This window comes from Syngnathoides biaculeatus, unplaced genomic scaffold (assembly GCF_019802595.1).
Source record: "Syngnathoides biaculeatus isolate LvHL_M unplaced genomic scaffold, ASM1980259v1 ctg69_pilon_pilon, whole genome shotgun sequence".
Lineage (NCBI taxonomy): Eukaryota > Metazoa > Chordata > Actinopteri > Syngnathiformes > Syngnathidae > Syngnathoides > Syngnathoides biaculeatus.
This window is the reverse complement of record NW_026907532.1, coordinates 38,209-59,462: the sequence shown is the minus strand read 5'-3', so window position 1 is coordinate 59,462 and position 21,254 is coordinate 38,209. Positions and strand designations below refer to the sequence as shown.

General features: G+C 44.2%; 1 non-coding gene across 1 annotated transcript; it reads left to right on the top strand.

Moving 5' to 3' along the window:
• The first annotated feature begins 2,292 nt into the window (after nt 1-2,292).
• Nucleotides 2,293-2,456, top strand: LOC133497299 (U1 spliceosomal RNA). The gene has a single exon (XR_009794020.1). It is a non-coding gene; the product is annotated as a U1 spliceosomal RNA (small nuclear RNA).
• Nucleotides 2,457-21,254: the final 18,798 nt, after the last annotated feature.

Sequence of the window (21,254 nt, the reverse complement as noted above, 5' to 3'; positions counted from 1 at the left end):
CGCCGCTTCTGACACGGAAGCTCTTTTTGAAGAAGAGAGCATCTCACAATCGAGTGAAGAGACGGAGGCAATATTACCCTGTCGTTTCTAGTCATATTTAGATGTTATCCGCATCACTTCTAACAATAGACTACCCGACAGTATGTATGATAGTTTGTAGCGTACTCAGCTGCGAGCAACGACAACGCCGTAAAGTGGCCCATCTCGGCGCTGCAATGAGCCACCCCAGCCGAAGCCGTGATCTGCGGACGTGGCACGCCGACATGCACATCAACACATTTAGCACCCATGACTTATCTACGTGGATCATTTTTTACGTTCTGAGAGGATAACATCTCCCATCCACCCGCCCCAACTGTTATTTTTTTTTTTAATGGCTCAACACCCAGCTACCTGTCATTTGGAACCCACGAAGCTCTTGTCCTTTGCACCTGTGCAATCCATTTTTCATGACGAACCGGGTCTTCTTGAAAAGTACGAAGAGTAAATCCATCCTCCCGAGTTTTCGAGCAATATCCAGCAATACAACGAGCCGGCATTTTGGCCTTTATAAGGGGCCATGGTGGTGCATCTGTAAAGCGTTGACCTCATAGTTATGAGGACCTGGATTCAATCCCGTACCTCCATGTGTGGAGTTTGCATTTTGTCTGTGTGGGTGTACCCTGCCTTCTGCCCGTTGACAGCTGGGATAGGCTCCAGCTCCCCCACGACCCTTGTGAGCATAAGCGGCTCAGATAATGGATGGATTGGTGGATGTTATATCAATACGAGTTAGTCAAAGCATGCGTTTACACTGGATCTTTATTAATGTCTGCTCAGTATTATTAATGGAGTAAGTTACTTCTTGATTGTTTCACTGCTAATTTATGCACTGTTTTTTTCATGAATATGTGGAATACCTCCACCAGGGAGTTTAGTGCGTTTGGCTGTTAACTGAAAGGTTGGTGGTTCGATCCCACCCACGGACATCTCCATAATGTAAAATTTCCTGGCGTTTGGAGGATGTGAGTAAATCAAAAGCCCAGAAAAGTACTGCTGTGGGTTTTTGAGTGAGGTCAACAATGATCTCTGGTCTCTAAGTCGGTCGTGATACAGCACAAGAATGCGCAATTTCCCTGAGCCCATCGGCATACAGAAAACAATGCACATTCATACACTGCTTCACTGTAAAAAAAAAAAAAAAAAAGCACACCAAGAACAAAAAAGTGTAATAGTGACGTCGTGTAATGTGAACCAAGGGAATACTTTTATTTGCTTATGACAGCTATTGGGAGCAGAGTCAACATTTGTCCTGCAAATAGATAGTTAACGCAAGTAAAAATGATTTCAACGAGTTTTACATAATTTCATGCACTTGAATGAAAAATAAGAAAAAAATGGAAAAGGGAGCCATTGACCTTATCGGGTGTTGTCAAATGAAGTTATAAGTAAGTGTCTTTCGGCTTGTCCCTTGTATGTTTGGCACAATTTTTACACTGGATGCCCTTCCTGACGCAACCCTTCTCAGGGAGTGGAGGCCCCAGTGGGATACGAACTCACAAACCACTGCTCTAACCACTGGGCGACGGGGCCTCGTGTTGTCAAATGAAAATACTCTGCAGAAATTCTCCTCTTTCTTGACTGCTCTCTTGGATCTACAAAGTGAAAATATGGACCAAAAAATTGCACACAATAACTGAATTCTCCTCATTCTCCGGCACAAAAGCAGATGTGTCGCTTTTCAGGAACACATTTTGCCACATTTGCCCTGGCTGTACCCTGCCTCCTGCTCATTGACAGCGAGGATAGGCTCCAGCACTTCCCGCGACCCTCGTGAGGATAAGTGGCTCAAAAAATAGATGGATTGGTTGCTCTCAAGTTTTGAGAAACCGGGTCGGGACATTGCACGTTGCGGGTGATCATTTGAGAACAACTGGAGAATGCTTCATTGACTTCATGCCAAACATCGCCAAGGCTGTCATGCGCAATAAGCCTCACTAGGTGGCAGTATTGTATTGAAAAGAACATCCAACTGTTGGAAAAGGAAGACTTGTCAGGTCCGGTCGAATGTCGAGATTCGATTTAAGGTTAAGATGTTTCAACTGAATATAACGTCTCCCGATGTTCCACTGCTTTCTTGGTTTCAATTTACTACCTCAATTAAAACTCAAAATTAAAATAGAAAGCTTCATTTTTCATGTATTACGTTAAGGTTTGCCCGATGTGTGTGTGGTTGTTCTCGTGATCGTGATGACACCGTTGCTTGATTTAGCGTGACCGGGTGTGACTTGCGTGCTCGCACCAGTTTATCACACACTTACCTGGCAGGGGAGATACCATGATCAAGAAGGTGGTTCTCCCAGGGTGAAGCTCAACCATTGCACTTGGGTTGTGCTGACCCCTGCGAATTCCCCAAATGTCGGAATCTCGACTGCATAATTTCTGGTAGTGGGGGACTGCGTTCGCGCTCTCCCCTGATCTCATGTCAATACCAATGTTAAGAAACAGGATGTATTTAACCAGTCAACCGGCAGAAGGCAGAGTACACCCTGGACTGGCTGCCAGCCACACTCACAATCACACCTTTTCGCAATGGAGTTAATTTAGTATCCAATTAATGTCGCATATTTTTGGTATGTGGGAGGAAACTCACGCAGGCACGGGGAGAACATGCACACAGACGGGGCTGGGAGTGAACCTCAGAATTTTGAGGCCATCGCTGCATCACCGTGCCACCCCAAAGTGAACTGAAATTGCTATTTTTAATGATGATTTCAGTTATTAGAAGAAAAGAATATTCAAAGTTACTTGGATGTGTGACAAAGTAATGCCCGCAAAACGACATAACTAGTTGGGCCACCCTCGGGAGCAACAACTGAACTCAGTTTCTATAACTGGAAATTAGTCTTTTCGTGTCTCTGGAGATATTTTTCTTCTTTCTTATAGAGTTGTCTTAATTCAACATGAACAGCTTTTTTAAGATCATGCCAATACATTTAATTGAAATCAAGACTGACTGACTAAACCACCCACAACATTATTTTTGTTTTTAAAGGTGTTCAGAAGTTACTGTAATTTTTTTGTGTGTGTTTTGGATCATTGTCCTGCTGCAGAACCCAAGTGGGCTTCAATTTGAGATCCCAAGCTGATGGGTGAATATTCACCACCAGCCTTTTCTTGTAAAGAGCAGAATTCATGGTTCTGCGTTTAACAGTAATCCCTGAACTTCTCTCCTCCAAACTTCTCCAGCTCAACGTGTCGCCTGCAATTTTCCAGTGGATCTACAACTTCCTCACGGGCAAGGTGAGGCTGGACGACACCACATCATCCACGTGCACTATCTAAGACTATTAACTGAGGAAAGGGAGGGTTGCAGTTCTTTTGAAGTTGTCTAGAGTTACTTTGTGGCATCCTGGATCGCCATTGCTGTTTTTTTGGTAATCTTTGTAGACCGGCCACTTTTGGGACGGTTTACCACTGTTTCATGATTTTTCCATTTGAGGATAGTTGCTCTTCCTTTGCTTAACTGGAATCCTAAAGATTTAGAAATGGCCTTTGAAACCCTTTCCAAACTTATCAATATCAGTTCCTTTATTTACTTTACAGACAGGGCAAAGATACATTTTTGCAGAATAAATAAAATGACCATTTAAAAACAGAATTTTAAATTCACCTGTTACATTGGTCTGTTTACATTTGTTGGATGATTAAAGTGATGAAACAATGCAAAAAAGAGCATTGGTCTTGTAAACCAGGGGTCGTGAGTTCAATTCTCACTGTGGCCTTCTAATTACATATGTGATCCCTTCCTGATTCTATTATCTGTTTGTACTCGATATAAATTTTGTTCACTCGCTCTGCATGTTCCCTCATTCTCCATTTGGCTCTCTGTTCTGCTGGTTGACATTATTTGGCTTCTTGTTTTGTTGCTGTTTGAGAAAATGGGAATTAGCGCAAGTGTTAGAGCAGCATGTGAGATGTAGCGGGACCAATGCCTGCACTCTCTACTTGACTTTTGGTTGTCTCCTGAAGTCGGGGCATGTGCTTTAGCAGGGACTCTATGACTTCCTTCTACTCAGCCACTTCATCCAAATCTTCTGGGGGAATGACACAGCCGCAAAGTCAAAGAAATTGAACAGCGACCGAGGGCGCACCAAGTGCACGTATAGACACCATTATGCTTGAACATGGTGCTTGTGATGGAAAAGCCGTGATGAGTACAGAAGTCCAAAAACAGAAAACCACTCGCATTCTGATCAAGGGGTTCGTTCCTTTCAATCACGCCTTTCCAGATCTCATGTGACCGTTGAAGTCCCCCAGCAGAATGATGGAGTCCCCAGCAGGAGCGTTTTCTTGCACTCCCTCGAAGGACTCCCAAAAGGGTGGGTAGTCTGAATTGCTGTTTGGTGCATAGGCGCAAACAACAGTTAGGACCCGTCCCCACAACCCGAAGGCGGTGGGAGGGTACCGTCTCGACCACCAGGGTGAACCCAAACGTGCAGGCAGAGAACAGGATAACCTGCTCGGTGCCTCTCACCGAAGGCAAGTCCAGAGTGGAAGAGAGTCCAAGCACTCACAAGAGGACTGGTACCAGAGCGGGTCTAAAAATCACGACACCGTTTAGGTCCTGAATACATGAAAGAAATGCTAACGAAATAAAAACCCAGAAGAGCTCTGCAATCGAGAGACTCGGGTCAAATAGTGGAGTGTAGAAATCAAGACAAACATGATGAATAAGCTTTTCGCTATGATGCTGCACACAAATGGAATAAGTTGCCAACAGAGGTGATGCCAGCTTCATGTGTGAATGTACAACGTCCAAATTGAACATTTTTTTTTTCTCATGCTTTCTTGTTGTTGTTGTTCTTTTAAGGGGTGGCACAGTGGAGCAGCTGTAAAGTGTTGGCCTCACAGTTCTGAGGTCTTGGGCTCGGTCCTGGCCCTGCCTGTTTGGAGTTTGCATGTTCTCCCTGTGCCTGTATGGGTTTTCTCCGGTTTCCTCCCATATCCCCAAAACATGCAACATTAATTGGACACTCTAAATTGCTCCGAGGTGTGATTGTGAGTGTGGCTGTTTGTCTCAATGTGCCCTGCAACTGGCTGGCAACCAATTCAGGGTGTACCCTGCCTCCTGCCCGTTGACAGCCGGGATAGGCACCATCCCTCCCGTGACCCTTGTGAGGATAAGCGGCTAAGGAAATGGATGGATAGATGGATGTTGTTTTCAGGAAAACAAGTGAACCAGCTCAAGAGGAAGAGCCCTCACTTAGCAGGTGAGTGGGAGTAGGTTTGAGACCCACATTCTCCATTTGACTTCAAGTTGTCTTCAGTTCTTTTGTTGTTGTTTTGGGGGTCTTCTTTTCCTTTCGGCTTGTCCCGTTAGGGGTCGCCACAGCGTGTCATCTTTTGCCATCTTAGCCTATCTCCTGCATCTTCCTCTCTAACACCAACTGCCCTCATGTCTTCCCTCACCACATCCATAAACCTTCTCTTTGGTCTTCCTCTCGCTCTTTTGCCTGGGAGCTCCATCCTCAGCATCCTTCTACCAATATACTCACTCTCTCGCCTCTGAACATGTCCAAACCATCGAAGTCTGCTCTCTCGAATCTTGTCTCCAAAACATCCAGCTTTGGCTGTCCCTCTAACGAGCTCATTTCTAATCCTATCCATCCTGGTCACTCCGAGCGAGAACCTCAACATCTTCATTTCTGCGACCTCCAGTTCAGCTTCCTGTTGTTTCTTCAGTGCCACCGTCTCTAATCCGTACATTATGGCCGGCCTCACCACTGTTTTGTAAACTTTGCCCTTCATCCTAGCAGACACTCTTCTGTCACATAACACACCAGACACCTTTTGCCAGCTGTTCCAACCTGCTTGGACCCGTTTCTTCACTTCCTGACCACACTCTCCATTGCTCTGTATTGTTGACCCCAAGTATTTGAAGTCGTCCACCCTCGCTATCTCTTCTCCCTGTAGCCTCACTCTTCCCCCTCCACTTTTCTCATTCACGCACATATACTCTGTTTTACTTCGGCTAATCTTCATTCCTCTCCTTTCCAGTGCATGTCTCCATCTTTCTAATTGTTCCTCTGCATGCTCCCTGCTTTCACTGCATATCACAATATCATCTGCGAACATCATGGTCCAAGGGGATTCCAGTCTAACCTCATCTGTCAGCCTATCCATTACCACTGCAAACAGGAAGGGGCTCAGAGCTGATCCCTGATGCAGTCCCACCTCCACCTTAAATTCCTCTGTCACACCTAAGGCACATCTCACCATTGTTCTGCTGCCATCATACATGTCCTGTACTATTTTAACATACTTCTCTGCCACACCAGACTTACGCATGCAGTACCACAGTTCCTCTCTTGATACTCTGTCATAGGCTTTCTCTAGATCCACAAAGACACAATGTAGCTCCTTCTGACCTTCTCTGTACTTTTCCACGAGCATCCTCAAGGCAAATAATGCATCTGTGGTACTCTTTCTAGGCATGAAACCATACTGTTGCTCGCAGATACTTACTTCTGTCCTGAGTCTAGCCTCCACTACTCTTTCCCATAACTTCATTGTGTGGCTCATCAACTTTATTCCTCTATACTTCCCACAGCTCTGAACATCCCCTTTGTTCTTAAAAATGGGAACTAGAACACTTTTCCTCCATTCTTCAGGCATCTTTTCGCCCGCTAGTATTCTGTTGAATAAGTTGGTCAAAAACTCCACAGCCATCTCTCCAAATTGCTTCCATACCTCTACCGGTATGTCATCAGGACCAACTGCCTTTCCATTTTTCATCCTTTGTAGTGCCTTTCTGACTTCCCCCTTAGTAATCATTTCCACTTCCTGGTCCTTCACTCTTGCCTCTTCAACTCTTCCTTCTCTCTCATTTTCTTCATTCATCAACTTCTCAAAGTATTCTTTCCATCTCTTTAGCACACTACCGGCACCAGTCAACACATTTCCATCTCTATCCTTAATCACCCTAACCTTCTGCACATCCTTCCCATCTCTATCCCTCTGTCTGGCCAACCTGTAGAGATCCTTTTCTCCTTCTTTCGTGTCCAACCTGGTGTACATGTCTTCATATGCCTCTTGTTTAGCCTTTGCCACCTCTACCTTTGCCCTACGTCACATCTCGATGTACTCCTTTCGCCTCTCCTCAGTCCTCTCAGTATCCCACTTCTTCTTCGCTAATCTCTTTCCTTGTATGACTCCTTGTATTTTGGGGTTCCACCACCAAGTCTCCTTCTCCCCTTTCCTACCAGATGACACACCAAGTACTCTCCTGCCTGTCTCTCTGATCACCTTGGCTGTCGTTGTCTAGTCTTCCGGGAGCTTCTCCTTTCCATCGAGAGCCTTCCTACCCACCACCAGAGTCATCCTACACACGACCATCCTATGCTGTCGAGCTACACTCTCCCCTACCACTACTTCACAGTCAGTAACCTCCTTCAGATTACATCGTCTGGACAAAATATAATCCACCTGCGTGCTTCTACCTCCGCTCTTGTAGGTCACTATATGTTCCTCCCTCTTCTGGAAATAAGTGTTCACTACAGCCATCTCCATCCTTTTTGCAAAGTCCACCACCATCTGTCCCCCAAAGTTCCTTTCCTGGATGCCGTACTTACCCATCACTTCTTCATCGCCCCTGTTTCCTTTACCAATATGTCCATTACAATCTGCACCAATTACAACTCTCTCGCTGTCTGGGATGCTCAGAACTACTTCATCTAGTTCCTTCCAGAATTTCTCTTTCAACTCTAGGTCACATCCTACCTGTGGTGCATAGCCGCTAACCACATTATACATAACACCCTCAATTTCAAATTTTAGTCTCATCACTCGATCTGATACTCTTTTCACCTCCAAGACATTCTTAGCCAGCTCTTCCTTTAAAATAACCCCTACTCCATTTCTCTTCCCATCTACTCCGTGGTAGAATAATTTAAACGCTGCTCCCAAACTTCTAGCCTTACTACCTTTCCACCTGCTCTCTTGGATGCACAGAATATCAACCTTTCTCCTAATCATCATGTCAACCAACTCCTGAGCTTTTCCTGTCATAGTCCCAACATTCAAAGTCCCTACACTCAGTTGTAGGCTCTGTGCATTCCTCTTTTTCTTCTGACGCTGGATCCGGTTTCCTCCTCTTCTTTGTCTTCGACCCACAGTAGCTGAATTTCCACCGACGCCCTGCAGGTTAGCACTGCCGGGGGCGGGCGTTGTTAACCAGGGCCAGGACCGATCCGGTATGGGATTCTTTAGATGAACGCTCATATTTGTTTGGCACAGTTTTTACGCCGGATGCCCTTCCTGATGCAACCCTCTGCATTTATCCGGGCTTGGGACCGGCCGACAGATTGCACTGGTTTGTGCCCCCCTAGGACTGCATTTGCCCTGTGACTGACTAGTGACCAGTTTAGGGTGTAATCAGACTTTTGCCTGAAGCTAGCTGGGATAGCCTCCAGCTTTCCTGCAAACCTTGTGAGAATAAACGCCTTGGATAATGATAGGACACACCGAGCTGTAATTTGGAACCCACAAATAACTTGTACTGTACTGTACTTTTCGGGGCTTTTGATCTACAAACATCCAACAAAAGCCAGGTGAATGTTACATTCGGGAGACCTGCATGGGCGGGCTTGAACTACAAACCTCTCAGTTTACAGCCAAACGCGTGAACCAATTGCACCGCAGAGAGATGCTGAACTTGTTTTTCGGTGCTTTTGATCTACCAACATCTGACAAAAGCCAGGTAATATTACATTGTGGAAACGTCCCCTGAGTGGGCTCAAACCACCAACTTCTCAGTTTACGGCTGAAAGCGTTAACCAATTCCTCTCCAGAGACATACTGCACTGTACTTTTCAGGGCTTTTGATCTACTAACATCCTACAAAAGCCAGGGAAGTGTTATATTGTGGAGACGTCCTTGGGTGGGCTCGAAAAACCAACCTCTCAGTTAACAGCCTAATGCACACAAATATGTGGAGCACAAAAAATGTGGACCTCTCTCAGTAAGAATCATGAATAAGAGGAAGTAGTCCCTTCCGCCATATGATAAGTGTGGCTTCAAAATAAGATATGCAGCCTACTTCCCGTGTTTCTCAGCTCTTCGATTAACAATTGACAGTGGCAATTGACATTTTCAACCCGACAATGAACATTTTTCAACACACAATTCCTGATAACATTAATAACGTCGAAAAGAATGAAAAATAATAAATGATAGAGATCTTCTGAAATAAAGTGCGCTTTCACGTCCTGTTCCTAATATCGTGCAACTACATCACACCATTACATCAGTTTTCAATTTAATACAATGACAGGTTCTCTAATTTACAACCAGCTCAATTAATATCACTTTGTTATGTGTGTTTTCTGAATGTCTGAATATTTGATGTCTTTTCAGATGTAAAGATTTCATCCCTTTTCTGTTTTTGGTAGTTATTAATATGGTTCTGTTATAACATTTATAAACTTACTCGTATTTGTAAATTTATGACATCCTTGGCAGATGTGAGAGGATTTAATGTTGGCGCCTGGGTTTATTCATGCATGTAATGATGGGTGTGTTGATGTCGACTGTATTTTTTGTTGATGATAACCTACCTGCGCGGCACGGTGAATCAGCTGGTAAAGTGTTGGCCTCACAGTTTTGAGGACTCGGGTTTGATTCTGGCCCCGCCTGTATGGAATTTGTATGTTCGCCCAGTCTCTGAGTGGGTTTTCTCGGGGCATTCCATTTTCCCCCCACAGTCCAAAAATCATGCATGATATGGAGACTAAATACCCCGAGTTGTGATTTTGAGTGTGACTGTTGTGTCTCCATGTTCTTTGTGATTGGGTGACAACCAGTTCAGGGTGTACCCCACTTCCTGCCCATTAATAGCTGGGATAGGCTCCAGCACTCCCGCAAAACAGAGGTTAAGCGGCTAAGAAAATGGATGGATGGATGGATGGATGGATGGATGGATGGATGGATGGATGGATGGATGGATGGACGGATGGATGGATGGATGGATGGATGGATGATATCGGTATACATGCGAGAGGTCATGAGTGATTTCTGATTATTCACATTTGTCTTAAACCTATTCAGGTCTGCCTACGGGAAGAATCATGTCACTGCTAGCAACTTTAGTCAAGTATTGGCTGCAGTTGGATGCAACTCTTACCTTCCCTCACTCTGTAAGACTTTGTGAGCACAATACAATATTAAAGTGGGCCTGTCATGAAATGGATGATTTTTGGGATATTATTAATGAAAAACCCACAGCCAAAATGGTCCCATGTGTTTTTTCAGCAAAAAACATGATTTTGACATATACAGCTTTTTGTAACTCCCGCCATGAAAATCCTCTCAGGGATTTGTTTTCGAGAAGAAGCAGGAAGTGACAAAAAAGAACAGCGGCGCCCCCTAGTGGACTCGTTTTTTTCCATTAGTTTTACCTCCGGGATGGTAGCTCGTTGTTCCTTCGTGTTAGCCAAAATGCCGGCTCAGTGCATTGCTGGACATTGCTTGAACACTCGGGAGAATGGAATTACCCTTCATAAGTTCGAAAGAGACCCTGTTCGTTGTGAAAAATGGATTGCACGAGTGCAGAGGACGAGAGCTTCGTGGGTTCCAAATAGCAGGTAGGTGTGTATACAACTCCTAAAAAAATAATAGTTTGGGGCGGACCACATAATCGGTCCCTCTCATAACGTAACAAAAGATCCGCATATGAAATATGTCGATGTGGGTATACAGCTACAAAAAAAAAATAATAGTTTGGGGCGGACCACGTAATCGGTCTCTCTCATAACATAACAAAAGATCCAAGTATGAAATGTGTCGATTTGCGCGTCGCCCAGCCAACAATGTGTCACTCAGCCTCGTCTCAAGAGTGTTCATCGAATACTGCGGTGGATTTGAACATACCCCTAAAAGCAGCATGGCTCGGCTCCACCTCCTTCTTATATGCCACCAGCTCCGAAAATCAGCCACACCTCCCGAGGTGCTGCGTTCGGCAGTCACAGCTTCTGCGAAGGCTGTGTGTCGGGCTTTGCGACGGGGGCGGCTCTGAAGAACCCAGCCGAGAAAGTCGCATGCGCGAATAAAGCGCCTCGGCTCGACTGTGTGGCTCAGGACTGCGGCGTCTGTGAGCACCCCCCCTAAAGCAGCACCGCTCGGCTCTGTCATAAGCCACAACAGCCAGCTGCGATGACCCGCGATGGCTCATCTCCGCCGCAGAAGTGGATGGGACGGGGATGCGATTTGGGCGTGATCGCATATCATCTGAATATGGCTCGAAACAATAGTGTAATATTGCCCCGGTAACTTCACTCAGTTGTGTGGTGTTGTCCTTTCCGTGTCAGAAGGGGCGTCGGAAAAATCCGAATATCTCTGTTGTTCGGCTTCCATAGTAGCAGGCACTGCGCGTTTTCAACGGTGGAAGTGACGATGACGTCAAGGACAGAGGACGCGACTCATATGGTGACCACTTGGATGTCGAGGGACACTCAATTGCGCAACTTTGCGCATGGTTTACTGACGATACGTTCACATTTATTTTTTCGTATAGACATTGAAGTGAATACTGTTATATCTATTTTTCATTACAATATCTATTTTAGAATGTTTATAGGGATGACAGTCCCACTTTAAAGAAGGAATCAAGGTTAAAGATTGAAACCATTTTTTTCGCTATTACATGTATGATGAATCCACTTTTTTTCAGGCTCTGGACTAGGGGATCTTTCATGAACCTGTTGCTCTTGCAGAGTACACATGTATCACTGACCAGCCTGGATCTCCAGCAGGACTTGGACTCTCTCCAAGTGGGGTTCTTGGAGCTTCACCGGATGGAATCATTGCTGCCGGCTATTTCACTGAGGCCAAGTCCACCTGATCAGCCAGAAATGAAACACCCACCCCTACAAGCGGCTGAGAAGGACTTTAGACAATATAGATGAGGTTCCTGGCTCATAGAATCTAAAAAGGGACCATGCTTAATGGCACCAAATACAGGGTCATCTGTACTTGGTGTGAATTTATGGTGTGGGCTCTTAAGGCACATAAATCACTTTTGTGATTAGGGATCCATCCTGAGGTTGGAAGCTGGATGTACTTCACACATTTTACAAAACTGTTTTCCTGCCAAATGTTTTAGAAGATTTGTAAAAATGTCAGTCTGAATGTGTTTTAGAATCACATGCTGAAGACTGTGTATATATATATAAATGAATTTGTTGACATGAGGTAAAAAGAAATCTTTGAATCCAGTACGTTTGCATTTTATTGTCCCCCATGAAATCAGCACTAATACAAGTATATGAAGTATTTCCGGATTCACAGGAGATAATCCACAACAAAAAATACAACTAACTGTCGACATTAATCCACCCAACATTAGATGCATGAATAAACCCAGGCACCAACATGAAACTCTCTCACATGTGCCAAGGATGTCATGACATGAAACACGTGGTCTGTTTTGGTCCAGCAGTAAAATTATTACGTGACTCATGACATAGTCGTGGAACAATCAGGTAGTGGTGTAATGGTGAGGACGCTATACTGTGAATCCACCGATCCAGGTCCAAGTCTCAGTGGAATCGGAAAGTGTCTCTTAATTGAAACACGATATGACTGTGCCAAATTGACTTGAACAGATGTTCTTCACTCGTGCAAAAGACCAAATGCCCTTCCCAAACCATTCATAAGGGTTCCTGGTGTAATTATCAGCACACTGGATTTTAAATCCAGTGATCTGAATTCAAGTCTCAGTGGAACATAGAACTGTTTGCCTCTGGCTTCAGTTAAAGACATTCTCCCCTCATGGACAAGACCAAATGCCCCTCCCACACCTCTCTTGACTCATGAAATTCAATGGTGTAATGGTCAGCACTCTGGACTATGAATCCAGTGATCTGAGTTCAAGTCTTGGTCGAACTTGGTGCTCTTTGTCCTCTCTCTTCTAACTATGTTGGTTCCATGGAAAGTATATTTTTTTCACAGGAAGGTATTCCCTCATCGATAAGACCAAATGGCCTTCAGAAACAAGGTAGGTTCCATGGAGGGATGGTGAGCACTCTGGACTCTGAATCCAGATTCAAATCTCAATTGAAATGTTAATCTCTCAATTGAAAGAAGAGTAACGTTTTTCCCTCATGCAGAAGACGAAATGCCCCTCCTACACTCATCATGGGGCTTCCATGCTGTAATGGTCAAGACTGAATCCAGTGAACAGTTCAACTCGGTGGAACCTGTTCCCTCACTTTAAACTATATTGTATCAAACACCTATCCCACACGATTCCATGGCATAATCGTGAGCACTCTGACACCAGAGATCCGAGTTCGAGTCTCAGTGTTAGTCTCTCAATTGAAACATGACTTGATTGTGTCAAACTTTATTTAAAGTACCACTGAGACCAAAACCATGATTTTTCGTATGTTTCTAATTTTAAAAAAAGGCAGCCAGAATGGAGGCATCTGTTTTTTGATGGAGAAGAAGCAGGAAGAATCAGGAAGGTGACATTATTTGCAGACACCCACTCAGGCGGGTTCATGCGTTTGTACCAGTTTTACCTGCAAGAAGGTCGCTGTTTGTTCCTTCGTGTTAGCCAAAATGTCAGCTCGTTGTATTGCTGGATATTGCTTGAACACTCGGGAGGATGGATTCACTCTTCACACTTTTCCAAAAGACCCGGTTCGTCGTGAAAAATGGACTGCACAGGTGCAAAAGACAAGAGCTTCAGGGGTTTCAAATGACAGGAAGGTGTGTTGAGAGCTATTAAAAAAAATAATAGTTGGGGAGACGACATAATCTTCTCAGCAGTAACAAAAGATCCACATCATAATTAACTTAATAAAGTACGTAAGTCAGGGGTGTTAAATGTGTCAATGTGTGCGGCCGCAGTGTTCGTCGTTGTTAGGTTCGGGGTTGTTCATCACTGCTGTGTAGGTGGATCGGGTAGGGAGGTGGTTTGGCGCATGCGGGAGGAGAAAAGAGCTCCGTCCCCCCCACCCCCAACGGCCACCGGTGTTTCACCCAGCATGAGTCTTTCTGGGTACGCTACATTGTTTGAATAATATTACATGTAATTTTTATAACAATATCTATTTTACAATGTATATAGAGATGTCAGTGGGACTTGGTGAATTGGTGACGCTTTTTAATTTTGATTGTAAACGTTTTAGCAAAGTTTTAGCAACCCGCTTGTCCTTGGTTTTAGAAGACCTGATTAACCCGGATCAAACCTGTGACATCCCTCGGAGGAGGATCACAGACATTCTTTTATTGATTCGGGACACCATCTCTGATGTGAAGGACAGAAACATGAGACTCGTAGTTTTAAATGTAGACTTTGAGAAAGGTTTCGACCGAGTCTCGCACAAATATCTTTTTATGCGACTGCAAAAATGCAGATTTCCAGAAAGATAAGGAGAGTGGGTAAGACTATTGTATCAAAAGTATTGTATTTGTATTGTACCAAAGCAGTCCACATTAACTGTGGTGTACTTCAGGGTTGCCCATTATCTGCCCTGTTCTACGTTCTGTGTATCGATCCTTCAACACAGGTTGTGAGAAAAGATAAAATGATAAAAGGTGTATATATTAATTACCAGTGGGGGTAAAAAAACGGTTAAATGCCTGCTAGTTTTGACTTGCATTGATCTGAAGCGCTTTCCCAATGCAAGGAGCTGGAAGCGCTGGCACCCAGGGTGGGGATGATGCTAAAGAATCCTGATACTCTGGACCTAGTTCGCGTTGCATGCAAGTCCTCAATAGTGGGTAGAGTGGTGCCGACAATCCTTTCAGCGGTTTTGATTGTCTGTTGCAGTTGGAGTTTGTCCTTTTTTGTAGCAGCCCCAAACCAGACTGTGATTGAGGTACACAGTACTAATTGGATGACCACTGTGTAGAACTGTCTCAGCAGCTCTTGTGACAGACCGTGCTTCCTCAGAAGCCGCAAGAAGTACATCCTTTGCTGGGCTGTTTTAAGATAAAGTTGATGTTCATCTCCCACTTCAGGTCCTCTAAGACTGTAATTCCCAAGAACTTGAAGGTCTTGACGACTGACACAAGTCAGTTGGACAGCGTCAGGGACAGCTGTGGTGAAGGATGGTTTTCCATGGTATAATGATAAGGTCTCTGGATTCTGAATCAACCAATCTGAGTTTAAGACACAGTGGGACCTGATAGTGTTTGTCCTCTCACTTGGAAGGATATGGGATTCTTTGTAGTTTTCTTTTCTTCACAGGGATTTATTCCCTCACAGATAAGTCCAAATGCCCCTCTACCTCCAGTCATAGAGGTTCCATGGAATAATGGTCAGCATTCTGCACTCTGCATCCAGGGATCCAAGTTCAAGTATCAGTTGATCTGGAAAGTGTAAGTCTCTCAATTGAAATAAGACTTGACCATGCCAACAAATGGTTTACAGCCATTGTTACCTCATGCATAAGACCTAATGCCACTCCCGCAACAGTTAAGGGGCTTCCATGGTAAAATGGCAACCACTCTGCACTGTCTTCCACGATCAGAGTTCAAGTCTTGGTGGAACTGGAAAGTATTAGTGTCTTAATTGAAACAAGAGGACTCTGAAAGTGGCAATCCAAGTTCAAGTATCAGTTGATCTGGAAAGTGTAATGCTCTAAATTGAAATAAGACTTGACCGTGTCAACAAATGGTTCACAGCCATTGTTCCTTCATGCATAAGACCTAATGCCACTCCCGCAACAGTCATGGGGCTTCCATGGTACACTGGACTGTGTCTTCCACAATCAGAGTTCAAGTCTTGGTGGAACTGGAAAGTATTAGTGTCTTAATTGAAACAAGAGGACTCTGAAAGTGGCAATCCAAGTTCAAGTATCAGTTGATCTGGAAAGTGGAAGTCTCTCAATTGAAATAAGACTTGACCATGCCAACAAATGGTTTACAGCCATTGTTACCTCATGCATAAGACCGAATGCCACTCCCACAACAGTTAAGGGGCTTCCATGGTAAAATGGCAACCACTCTGCACTGTCTTCCACGATCAGAGTTCAAGTCTTGGTGGAACTGGAAAGTATTAGTCTCTTAATTGAAACAATAGGACTTGGTGGAACCTGATCGTGTTTGTCTCAGTTGAAACAAGACTGAGTTTTGTCAACTTTTCTTCCAGACATTCTTCCCTCATGCAAAAAAGCAAATGCCTGTCCCATCCTCACCATGAGACTTCGGTGGTATAAACCTGTCCCGATTGAGCTTTCTTCAGATTCCCATCGAAAGAAAAGGAAAGAAACAGGTGGCTGCAGCTCATAATGTAACTAAATCACATGGTATATGCCTGCTAAAGGTTGTAGAACAGTACTTACTTCAAATATCCTCATATACAGTTACTCATCCATGTACATGGCCCGAAACACAATTGTATATCACTAAAAAAAGGTTACCAGCTCTGCCGTGTTGTTCAGCACTAAATCACATGTGCCTTTGTATCGGTCCGGAAGTAGAATTATCACGTGTCTCACAACGTCACAGCAGGATGACAAAGTGCCAGAAGCCACACAAGACCTTGGACCTAAAAGGGATGGCCCTGGACCACGACTCGGGTTATAGCACTATTGTGGTCCAGCAACCGCAGCTGAATCTGGACGATGATTACAGTTAAAGGTGTTTTAGGACACTCAATTTTACTGCCATGTTTGTGTCTATGATATAATAGTATATTCATGGTGAACACGTGGTTGAGGGGAAAATAATCAAGGGAAAATACTAGATCTGCTAAATCTGACTTCAAATGATAATTACTTGATGTTCAATACCCTGAGGAGATCGGAGGTGAAAGGTGATTGTGCTTTTTAGACAACAAATTCAAAATACGGACTGGGAACAATATACATGTTCAAGTTCAATGAATACAGGACACCTCAGTGAATGGTTAAACCTAGATTACATATTACAATATAATTGACCTGATAGAAGACGAAAGCAGAAACATAGCTCCTCTAAAGGAAAAATATAAAACGCGTGGTGGCATCCACTGAAGATAGTCAACAACATAGGGCTCTATCAACTTGAATGTTAAAAGGACAACAACCAATTTGACCACTCAGGGGGGGAAATTAGCTGGCATACCAACAAAGAATTGAAAAACTGGGAGGAGATGGATGAGAGTTATTTGCCTAGCCCAAATTGACCCCGAAAAGGTGTCAAAATACCTTCGGGGATGTAAAGAAACGTCAATCTAAATGGAAGGCTTTTGGTCTTGAGTCCTTGGCATTACAAATTCAAGTAAAAATTAGTGGCACCAGCAGATGACATGTTCAATTAGAGAATTCGATGTAGCCAAAGACCTATGTTTGGTCAGGGTTCCACTCCCCAGTACATCTGGCAATTTTCAAAACTAAAATGGTTCCATTAGTCACTGATGGTGTAGTGGTACACACACCTGCCTTTGGTGCAGGCAGCGTGGGGTCGATTCCCACTCAGTGATGGTCTCGATATCTACACTGTGACTGGCAACCAGCTTGGGTTGTGGTCTTCCTTAGCCTGAAGTTAGCTAGGATAGGCTGCTCTCTCCCTGGATAAAGTCAAAGGGGTTCCATCAGAAAGGTCATTGGGTCTAAAAACAGTGCCAAACAAGTCTGAGCGTTCATCTGTGGAGACCCCTAAAGGGACAGGCTGAAAGAAATGCATGCATGCATACATACCGGTTCCATTGCAATGTCATTGCCAGCATGCTTTGTGAAGGATGTTAAATTTCATACAAGGCAATCTTGCAGCACATTATCTGATATGCTATGAAAATAATATCAGACTGCAGAATATCCCTGGAGAATGCGATTTGGTTTACAAAATCTCAACCTACTATGAAAATATGACCATCTCCAATCCGTTGACCCTCATTCGATAGAGGTGTGGCCAGTTGAATTTACAATTTTTTGTTGTTGAAATGAGTCACATGGTTACTCAAAAGATTCATGGGAATTCCCGAGTGTGTATTTTACCTGATGAAGTTTAAGGTACACCCATTTGGAAAAAAGCAGTGGAACATTCGATTTGCAGGACAAGGCCCAGCGGGTGACACTGCAGGTAACACATTGTACATTAGTAGGAGACATTACATTGGGAAATTTCAAAGCTATTTATTGGGTCTGTGGGGATAAGGCAGATATATTTTTGCCTTATGAATGGACTGGTTGTTGCTATGCAGCAACAACAACAACTCAAAGATATGATGTTGTGCAATGTGAGGATGACAACCCCAAGATAACATTGTTTATTCATAATGCCAAATACACATTTTCATTAATTGATGCTAAAATAAACATCCATTCATCCATCCATTTTCTGAGACACTTATCCTCATGAGGGTCGAGAAAGTGCTGGAGCCAATCCCAGCAGTCCTTGAGGAGGAGGCATGCTCCTCCCTGAACAGGTTGCTAGCCAATCGCAGGGCACATGGAGACTGACAACAGTCACACTCACAATCACACTTTGGGACAATTTAGGGTATCCAATAAATGGATGTTTTTGGGATGTGGGAGGAAACTGGAGTGCCCGGAGAAAACCCACACAGCCCAACACTTTACAACTGCGCCACCATGCTGCCTCTTGTTGGTTTTCTGATAATTGACTAATAATAATTCCACCTGCTCTCTTGGATGCACAATATAGCAACCTTTTTCCTAATCATCATGTCAACCAACTCCTGAGCCTTTCCTGTTATAGTCCCAACATTCAAAGTCCCTACACTCAGTTGTAGACTCTGTGCATTCCTCATCTTCTTCTGCCGATGAATCCACTTTCAACCTCTTCTTTATCTTCGACCCACAGTAGCTGAATTTCCACTGATGCCCTGCAGGTTAACGGTGCCGGTAGCGGGCGTTGTTTACCGGGCCACGACTGATCGGGTATGGTATTCTTTAGATGAACGCTCATATTTGCTTGGCACAGTTTTTATGCCAGATGCCCTTCCTGACGCAACCCTCTGCATTTATCTGGGCTTGGGACCGGCCCACAGATTGCACTTGCTTGTGCTCCGTATGGCTGCATTCAAGACATTATACATAACAACCTGAATTTTAAATTTCACCCTTATCACTCGATTTTATATAATTTTCACCTCCAAGACATTATCAATATTCTTCCTTTAAAACAACCCCTACTGCATTTCTCTTCCCATCTGCACCATATTAAATTAATCGAAAGCCATGTTCGACCTACACTACTTGAATTTTTCAGCAGTGCCCTGCAGGTTAACAGTGGCAGGGGTGGATGTGGTAAACAGACGAGTATGGATGAAAACGTATATTTGTTTGGCAAAGTTTTAAACTGGACACAATGACCGACACTATGCTCTGCATTCATCCTGCTACGTGAAGTGCGAACAGTTTGCATTGTATTGGTTTGGGGTCGCAAGATCGAAAAAGCAATGATTCCAAACATTTGTTCATGATCACACACTTCCCTAAAACCAAACAAGATTCACTGCTGGGAATCAAACCAAGGTCACAGGGGTGAGAATGCTGAAACCTAACCACTTGACCATCAAGGATTTCTGAAGGTTCTTGACTCCAGCATGCCTCTGAATCATAGAAAGGCTCAGCTATCAGCATAAATTCAGATGTTCAAATGATAAATCACGAGTATTCCCCTCAAGTTCACCAAAAGAACTCTCCTTTTTAAATAAAGATTTGTTTGACAGTCAACACCAATACATACATACACCATACTCTTTGAGACATACGTTGACGTTCAGTCAAAAACTGATTTGGGTAGAGGACTCTCACAATTCCCTTCCCTTGGCATCTCCTGGGTTGTCGTCATTTCAGATAGTGCACCGTTTTCCACCCTCTCTGTTCCCTGCCATAGTCTCTGTTCCAGAGTCTCTGTTCAGTTCTATCCAGATTGGCCTTTGTGAGGTGCTTCAAGAGAACCTGGGAGGGAACCCGACCTGCTTTCCCCAAAGGACCTTCCACTCCAGGCCAAATCTGGGAAACTCGCTCCTAGGTTCGTTGGGCTGCTCCCTATCACAAAATTAGTCAACCTGCTTGCAATGAGAGTGAGACTGCCAAGGGCCGTGCGGGTCAACCCAACTTTTCACATTAGTAACCAAAAGCCTCCTCTGCTGTCTTCGTTGGTCCTGCCTGCCAGGCCCCCTCTACTCTGCACGGCAGCTATTGTCCTTGTGCCATCAGGGGATGTACGTGCAGGACCGAGTCATTTGGGTGTGGTATTGTGCAGATGAGCGGTCGTGCATTCCTTGTTTTGTCATTGGCCCCATTCTCATCAGGGACTTCTATGCCACACTTCCTGAGGGCCCTGGACCACCAGGGCTGGCTGTTAAAGGATGGAGTTTGCATGCTCTCCCTGTGACTGCATGGGATTTCTCTGGGCACTCCGGTTTCCTCCCATATCTCAAAAACATGCATTCATTGGAGACTCTAAATTGCCCCTCGGTATGATTGTGAGTATGGTGACTGGTGTCTATCTTCATGTGCCCTGCGATTGGCTGGCAACCAGTTCAGGGTGTACTTTGCCTCCTGCCTGTTGACAGTACCCCAAATGTGCCACTGTTGTTCAGCCTACATGACAAAGATAGACATTTTGGGAAACACTACCTGGGGAGCTAATACTTTATGGGGACATGTAAACAAATTGAATGAGAAAGAAAGGAAGAAGAGCTTGACATGTTTGTGGCCAAAAGCATGTACTGTCCTAAGCGCCCTTTTTGGAGCAAATGATAAAGTATCAGGACAACATCTGGATTGACAAGAATATGGCAGTGGGTGGATTTGAACGTCACCTCATGAGAGACTGGAGACTTAACCCAGCACCTTGGGCCACAAAGCCACACCACCTTCACAAACCTATGGGATGTCCGGGCTTCCTGATTATAGCAACCTCGACATGGAACGTGTCGAAATGATACCTTTGAAATCATATCAAACAATAGCTACAATTAATTGGATGATAGAATAATCTTCTTCTTATGCTTAGATCAGAGACCAAGATTTTAGCCCCAAAACTGGCCCGATGAGCTATCACAGCCGATTTCCCAGTACGGGGCTGACATATTTTGTCGGGAACAACAAAACATCTTACATAAGCACCAACCAACAATTTGGCCCTACGATTGCTCTACAACGCCAAAAAGAAGTCGAGCAAATTACATTTTTTTGGGGGATATCTACCGTGTTGTGTGACACATCCATGACTACTCGTCGACTAATAGATTGCATATTGTGACCTGTGCATTGACTTCCGTGTTTGCTGTTGATTAACATAATTGT